We start from the raw sequence: 8,781 nt of genomic DNA, 5'->3' as shown, positions 1-8,781 counted from the left end.
CGGCGCGGCGAGAGATACTTCAAAGGAGTGAACCAGCCCTTCTATTCTCTTTAGCCCTGGTTAACACTAAATAATTAGCATATTTAAGGTCATCCCCAGGAACCATTAAGATTGACACTTAGTTCGTGAAAATCCAATCATTAGAACGAAAGGTATTCAGGGTGATTCGTTTTTTCTTTTGCGGACTGTACCAGCAGTCCAACGCGTAATCAACAGCACTGTTTCTTCAACAACAAAGTTTACACCCTTCGAGCTCCCAACAGGAGTTAAGATGCGAAATAAAGAAGACCTGCACATCAAGAAAATCCTCGAGGAAGAACACATACATATTTTAAATACAAACCAAGGTAGACAACGTTAAAGAGCACAAAAATATTATTAAAAGCAGACAGCTGTTTCGGATGCTCAAAGGGCAACCTTCATCAGTGCAACAGAAAACAATGCCTATGCCTATGTGAGGTGTGTATCTAAGTATCGGCCCCGAAGGGGCCCTAACTCATTCATCTGAGTGGGGTAGCAGTGTATGCAGCTAGAGCTCAAATCAAAGGGGTAAAATAAGTAGCAAAATTGCCTTAGTACGTAAACACAATGAATGAAAATAGAACTTGATTAGATAGGTACATATAATTACATTAAGTGAGGGGTATATACAAAATAAGAGTAGAATCGCAACTCCTGACCTGCCTCGCCTCCCCCCCCCCCGAAGGGCTTCATTGGTGCACAGGACAGGAGCCTTGATTCAAGAAGTGAAAATATATACAACTATTTACAAGATTAAGTGGCGAACCGTTTGGATAGCACGCCGTCTGAGAGGAAAAACACCGTTGCCGGGCTATATTTAATATTTTCCCTGAGAAGTTCGAAATCAAAAATAGTATTGTAATTGCATGCGTTGCAGCGAGTTGCATCTTTGAAGAAGGCGGCACATAAGAGTACGATATGTTCTTGTATGATGTTAATTTTTAGGTCTTTCCTAATATCGCTCATGCGGAGTCTCCGGGGAGCCCCCGTGATTCTTCTTATCATTTTATTTTGTAGTATTTCAAGCTTGCGTGGGCGTCAGGGCGCTCCAGGCGGGGGCAGCGTAACTGATAATAGGTCTAATGCATTGGAGGAATAATGTTCTCTTAGTTTTAAGAGCTAGCTTAGAGTCGTAGTTGATAATTGGCTTAAGTGAGTAGAATGCTCCGTTAGCTTTTGCGGATATATTCTTAATATGGAGGTTCCAGTTCATGTTGTGGGTAAGAGTTACCCCTAGGTAGGTAGCACTATTTACTACGGGAATTGTCTCGTTGAAGAGTAAGATATTGCTACTTTTGATCTTTTTCTTTTTAGATTTTCTCATAATGAGCAGTGAGGATTTGCTGGAGTTGATAGAGATTTTCCATTTTGCGCACCATTGTTCTATGCATGGGATGGTCTTCCTTAAGTTACTTATAGCATTGTTGGGGTTTAGCGATTTGCTCAGGATCGCTGTATCATCAGCATAATATGCAGTACTAATATTACTCGAGTCATTAAAATTTGGGAAGTCTGCGGCATAAATGAGGTAGAGCGTTGGACCCAAGATTGAGCCCTGTGGGACTCCCGCATTAATGGATCTGATTGATGATTTAATTTCATTAATTTTAATGTTGAATGACCTGTTCTTTAGGTAGTTGTTGATAATAAGAATCATGTCTTTAGGGATATTTTGTTTGATCATCTTGTAAATGAGTCCCTGGTGCCAGACGCGGTCAAATGCTTTGGCCACGTCCAGCATCAGGAGGGCAGTAGTCTCATTTTTATAGAAACTCTTGGATACTTCTTCAACTATCCTGACCAGTTGTTTGGTAGTGGAGAGATTATCTCTAAACCCGAATTGTTCGTTAGGTATGAAGGTGAGGCAGGGTTTGAGTCTATTTAGGATTGTCCTTTCGAAGATTTTAGAAAAGGCCTTCAGTAGACTTATCGGTCTGTAGCTATCCGGTTTTAGGAGATTTTTCCCTTGTTTAGGGAAGAGGACAATCTGAGCATGTTTCCACTGTTGAGGGAAGTAGCAGATGTCTAGGCAAGCGTTCAGTATATTTTTCAGTTGTTCAACAATATTTGGGGGGAGGAATTTAATCATTACATTATTGATTTTGTCCGCCCCTGGGGCTTTGTTGTTATGAAATTTGTCGATGATCTTGTATAGCTCATCAGTGGTGATCGGCTCGGTATCTTTGTTTGGTTTATTTGTGCTGATATAGTTATTATAAGTATCAATAATATCCGTCTCTGAGTTAATGTCCCTTAGCTCCTTATTTATAGAGAATTGGAGCTCCATCGTGTCAGCAAAGATTTCACTCTTATCACTGTCCGAGTAGGTTTTTCCATTGGGTCCGAGGAGAGGCATATTGGTTGTTTTAGGGCTTTTAAGAGCTTTAACCATCTTCCAGGCTGATTTATCCTGTACAGAGAGACTATCTACTTTCTCATCCCAGGTTTCCTTTTTAAAATCATAGATCTCTTTTTTGGTCATTTTGGTGTAGCTATTAACTTGTGATTTAATAGTTGGATCTCTATTCCTTTGATAAGTTTTTCTCAGTTTGTTTTTAATTTTGATGAGGTATTTAATGTAGTATGGGAGCTTGTAATAGTCGCTTCTGATTTCAGTCTTATAAGATGAGCCATTATATACTTCTTGTATATCATTTGTGAGGTTTGTTATCTCATGATCTATATCTGACTCCGTGTTTAGGTTATTTGCCCGATTGGAGCTATTTATGAGGCAGTTTGTATACGTGAGCCAATCAGTGGTGGTTTTTGTTCTGGTTTTATCTTGTTTCTTGAAATTTGCAGTTGAACTAGGATGGGCAGATGATCGCTGCTAAGCTCAAAAACAGTATGTATAGTAAATGGGCTGTTAGAGTTCGTAATGAGAATATCTAAGATATCTTCTGAGTGATAGGCATTTGTGGGCATAAAAGTCGGTCCCTCTGGAGCGTAGACCGTCAGGTTGAAGTTTTTAACTTGTTTGTGGAGGTTTTTGCCTGGGGTGTTGTCCTTAGCGCAGCCCCAAATTCTATTTTTGGAGTTTAGATCTCCTAGCACAATGCTCTCTAAGTGCGGGGGGAAGAGATCCTGTATATTTTTGTCAGTCAGGCAGTGTTTTGGGGGATTGTAAATGCTGGTGATTTTCAGTTTTCGATTGTTCTCCAGGTTTATTATTACTGAGACTTCTTCGAAACCGTCATGTTTTGTGGAGCTGTAAAAAGCAGCCGAGTAGTTCTTCCTGATAAATAGTGTGGCTCCACCTCCGCGGTAAGCGGTGCGGTCGCACCTAAAAGTATTGAAATTTGGAAGGTTGATTTTATTACAGGGGTTAAGGTGAGTCTCTGAGACTGCACAGATATCAATGCTGTAGTCGTCTAAAAAGTTCAAAAATTCTCCTCTTTTGTTATTGAGTCCATTAGCATTCCATGCCGCTATTATAGTTGGTTTGTAACTATTCGATCTACTGGCCATTATTTGCGGGGAAGTACTCAGGATGAGTTACAATTGGATTACTTCTAATTGTAGATATGAGATGCATGAAATTTGACTGGCTGAAAAGCGCATAAATGTCGGTGAGATCTTTGATTAGTTTTTTGGCCTGATCAATTTTGGGCTCTAAAAGGTTAATCTCTTCTATCTGAGACTGTTGCTTGAGAGCGTCGGCATATGATTTGTTTATATACATATTATTCCTTGGGGGGGGGTGGCCTCCTTGGCGCATTTCGATTTTGGGGATTACTGACATTGCTGGTTTTGTTATTTATTCTCTTCAACAGTGCTTCGTATTCAGGACATTTTTTGAAGTTTGCGGTATGGTCGCTTCCGCAATTCGCACACTTGGCTGCAGTGTCTCTTGATTTGGGGCAGTCTTTGGATGGGTGGCCTTCTCCACACTTAACGCATCTAACAGGGTAGTGGCATCCCGTTTGTGTGTGCATGAATCTCTGGCATTTATAGCATTGCATGGGGCCCTTGCCCCTGCCTCGATAGCTTTCTATGATTACGTTTGAAGTATTCAGTAGACTTTTAACAGCATATATGTCCTTAGCATTTTCAGCTTGTTTGTTAAGCGTGACTAAGAAAAGGGGGATTTTTTCTTTTTCGCCTCTGACTCTTTTAGTCAGTTGAGTAACATTTATCACTGGATAATTTTCGTAAACAAGTTGGTTTTTTATATCTTCCGGGTCAGTGGTTTTATGAAGTCCTCTAATCACTACTTTTTGGGTTTTATCTTCTTCAAGATTATAAGTATGATAAGGCAAATTCATATCTTTTGCTTGTGCCGTAATGGCATTATGAGTGGCTTCCGATCTTGGTTTAATAATCGTTTTGCCGTTTGAGACTTTTCCTTCGAAGTCGGTAACATTTTTGTCTTTAAGTTTTTGGCAGAAATCTTTCCAATCGAGATCTTCTTGATCAATAACAATTGGGGGTATCCTAGCCACTTTCTTTGGTTTGATAAAATCATGTTTGCTTGGTTCAATATTAATGAGCTTATTTGGGAATTGCGCATTTTCCTCGTCATCACTTTCTGAGGCTTTTTTGCGTTTTAGATTCTTAGCAGGTGCCTGATTTATCGGAGGGAAACTGCTGTGTGAGTCCATTTGTTCAATTTCAGCTACCTCAGAGTTAAACTTGACAGAAAACAATGAGAGAACAGAGTAAATATATATAGAAAGATGACGTCACAAGAGGGTTTAGAGCAACGACCAATAGGAGGGGAGGGTGAACGGAAGACGACGAATAAGAAGCAAGGAAACAAAGAGGGGGGGGGGTAGTTAGTTTTTATCATAGATTTCCAAACAGGAGAAATATAAGGAACACTTGATAGGTCATTGACCAACAGTTTGGAATTTTTGAAAATATGATAAGACTCGTAAAAATTTAAATCGAATATTGAAGAACAATTTTGAATGACTTTAGAGGAGGAAAAATTAAAATTATGATTAGAGTCCCAACAATGTTGGGCAATAGATGAGCGTTTAAATTCTTGTTTTTCGACATAAGCTTCATGTTCCTTGACACGGCACTTTAAGGCACGTTTAGTTTGGCCAATATATGAAAGGCCGCATTGGCAATTAATTTGGTATATACCCCAGCTACTTTGACTGTCAATGGGCTGCTTGAGATTAGAAAATTTTATCTTATTAATGGGACTGAAAATAATATTAAAATCAAACTTCTTTAGGATATTAGCTTTACTTCTTTAGGATATTCTTTAGGATATATTTTTTACATACATATTTTACTTGAAAATCAACAACAAATGCGAAAAGAAGCAAAAAGCAATATACTTGAGATGCAAGAAAAAACCAAGCACAATTATAAGACTAGACGAAAGACAGCAACGAAGTATAAGCTCCACGACAGAGTTGCCATCAAACGAACCCAATTTGGGACAAGTTTGAAACTTCGACCAAAATTTTTCGGTCCATACACAGTGACAAAAATTAGATCCAACGATAGATATGATGTTCACAAGATCGGTATAGGAGAAAGACCAACTGTCACATCCACATCAGTAGACTTGATGAAACCGTGGGAAGATCCATAAACTTTTTCCTTTTTTTTCATATGAACTATGAACTTTTCAATTGTGCAAGAACTTATACACTGACTTTCGATTTTTTTAAATTTTATTAGTGCAAGAACTTTTACACAGACTATCGATTATTTTTTTTTAAAAAAACTTATTATTTTCATTTTGGATTTTATTGCATATATCAAATATTAATTGATCATATTTAACTGAATATTAATAACAAATTTCTATTTTAATCATTGAAATATTCATATTGATCATATTTTTCTGAAGTGAGATAAAAATTTTTTTGTAGATTTATATACTTGAAAATATCTTTTTTTTTACTTATTTTCTGCTAGTTTTATAGGTTGAAGAGAAATTCATTTACTTAATAATTTTGAAAAATGCATTTTTACTTTATCAACTATATATTATATTAAAATTGAATATATTTAGAATTAGTTTAGATTTAAATTTTCATAAATTTGTTGTTTTATATTTCAATTCAATTGTCAAAATATTTTCTTTTTATTGTGATGTTTAATATTTACCTTTAAAGCAATTAGTCGGAGACCAACTAAGTCAGGATGACAGAGTGTTGCATACGCCATGCAGCGCCACCTGTAGTTAAGCAGACTCCCTCTACATTCACTCACTGAACGGCTACGGGGAGAGAGCTCATTAAGATGTTCCAGCTCTAATTATTTTGTATTGCCATTAAAGTGTTTTTGTCATAATAAAAGCTATAAAACGCAACCCTAGACTACTTTAAAGCTTCATCGACACTCCCCGTCCGTAGCATACATATCGTGTGTTTTCGTTCATTTTTTATACTTAAATTTAAAGGGCATACTGCATTGCATTATCCGATTGAAAATGCTGGGAATAATCAAACTATAGCACTTATTTTTTTTTTTTTTTTGAAACCTTAAAATGATTGTAAAAAAAAATCTGTATACCACAGTGATAGTTATTTATGGAATTCAAGTGAAGATGCTTATATTAAAATACTCGATTAAAAATTTTTTTTACAAAATAATAATAAAAAAAAAAGATTAAAAAATTAAATATTTTTCGAAAAAGATATTCGTGGCACTTAAGTTTTATAAAAGAATGCTTTAATTTTTTTTTTTTTTTTTTTTTTTTAAAGAATGTTTTCGTTGCTGTTGGTTCATTTGTTGTCGTAAAGTGTAGGCGAAAAATTACAAAGGTAGCAATATTAATAATCTTTTGACGCAGATTGGAGACTGGTGTTCGTTTTATAATTTTTTTTTGACCCTCTAATTATAAGCAAAAATATATTTAGGTATTTTTTAATTATAAAAAACACTCGAATAGTTACAAAAAGTTCGTTTAGATTATCAGGAAATAATTTGTGCATTTTTTTAAAAAGCGTTATTCGAAAGAATTTTTTTTATAAAATGTATCAATAATTCTTATTCAAAAATATATCAATAATTAATTTTGTAATTTCAATAATGAATAATTGTTTGTCTTAATTTAAATCTAAATAAGTGCACATTTGAAGATTGTTTGGAAGTGTCATGTTTGGAAAATTTTAATTTTAACGCAGGAAAGACAACGGTGTTTCATGTTGTATTTCGTAACCATTAATTATTAAAATGCTAAATATAATATTTTCACTTATTTTGACTTAAATTATTATAAAATAATGAGAAAAATATAAAACTTCTGAGTCAAAAAGTTAACGATTTAAAATATTGTAGTGTAAAATAAGTGAAAGAGTAAGAGTGAATCAGTACAGGAATAAAAAGTATTAAAAATTAACAAAACAAAAAAAATTTCTCTTATGAGCACCTGTTATATTGGGTATGGGTTGATAAGGAGTTGAATTTCCAGTTTTGTTTGTAAAAGAGGGGAGAGATAACGCCAGTATCTTTATCACTTTTTAAGGTTGGCTCCAAGATTTACATGCTTATAAAATGGCTCAGTTTGAGTATGTCGAATCAATTCGAGGTGGCAAATTAGTTTTACTTAATGAATTTTTATTTAGAATAAAGATGAAACACAGGACGAAAATCTATTATTAGTGTATTTCAGTTATTCTGTTATATCTATTATAATCTATTATAAGTGTAAAATATTCACATTTTTTACATTATTTTAAATGGCATATTACAAAATTTGAGCGAAATCGACCGTATATGCATCTCTGAATAGGTAATCTCTAAATATCTCTCAATAGATAAAAATTAAATTAAAAAAAAAAAAATCAGAAACTATTAATTTTTGAGGTCTTTTGAACCCTTAAGATGGACACTTTGTCAGTGATCATTTGATTATAGTCTATCGAAATTAATTTAATGTGACTTTAAAATATTCTTAGAGATAAGAATGATTTACTGTGGATTATTGATAGACACTCTACTTCCGCATGTTTGTGCGAGTAATTATTCAACAGAGAATACAACTATTGAGTTACAATAATACACACTGCCCTACAATAATGGGAGAGACACTTTCAGAGTTTGACATTTTTATTAATTTCTCAAGAAATACTAAGAAGATTATTTTATAACTTTAGAGATACTTATGCCATTCGTAGGGTTTAATTTAGCAATAAAAATTAAGTCGCCCAAGGGCCACCTTGGTATTCATTTAATTGACATTAAATTTAGTATGGTAGACAAATTTAAAAAAATTGAACTTTACAATTGTGTATTTTTTTATAGTACACATGAAAAATTAATCGAATAATATTAATAGAATTATCACTCCAGTAACGCAAACTCAGTTCATAAAGGCCTTTCACAAAAAAATTAGTTCATAAATTAAGGGTTTCCTTGTCTTCTGAGCTGGCTTCCGTGATAAAATAACAATCACGTGGTATATCTTTCCCTAATCTACATGATGATTAGTTTGGAGTGGAGACTTGATTATCATTACTTTTTAAAGAATGCATTAAATTCTTGATCACCTGTTTAATATATACTAAATATGTAAAAATGTTAAATGGATGAAAATGTTAAATATATAAAAACATTTCTAAAATTATTTCGCCCATGCATAGAGAGCAAAAACTACTTTAAAAGCTCATATTGTTTATTACGCTAGTTCTCTAAACATTCACAACACAAAAAAGATGTCTGGAACTTTAAATTATCATCACTTTTATTTTTTGGAGATTGTTTCACTCCTTACACATAACACTCACATAGGCACACTGCCTCTCGTTACACACTAATTAATTTCTCTCTAGGGGGCGCTACAACACAATA

Source organism: Parasteatoda tepidariorum, chromosome 11 (assembly GCF_982258835.1).
Source record: "Parasteatoda tepidariorum strain Cologne lab strain chromosome 11, Ptep-v5.0, whole genome shotgun sequence".
Lineage (NCBI taxonomy): Eukaryota > Metazoa > Arthropoda > Arachnida > Araneae > Theridiidae > Parasteatoda > Parasteatoda tepidariorum.
Note: the sequence above shows the minus strand (reverse complement) of the source record.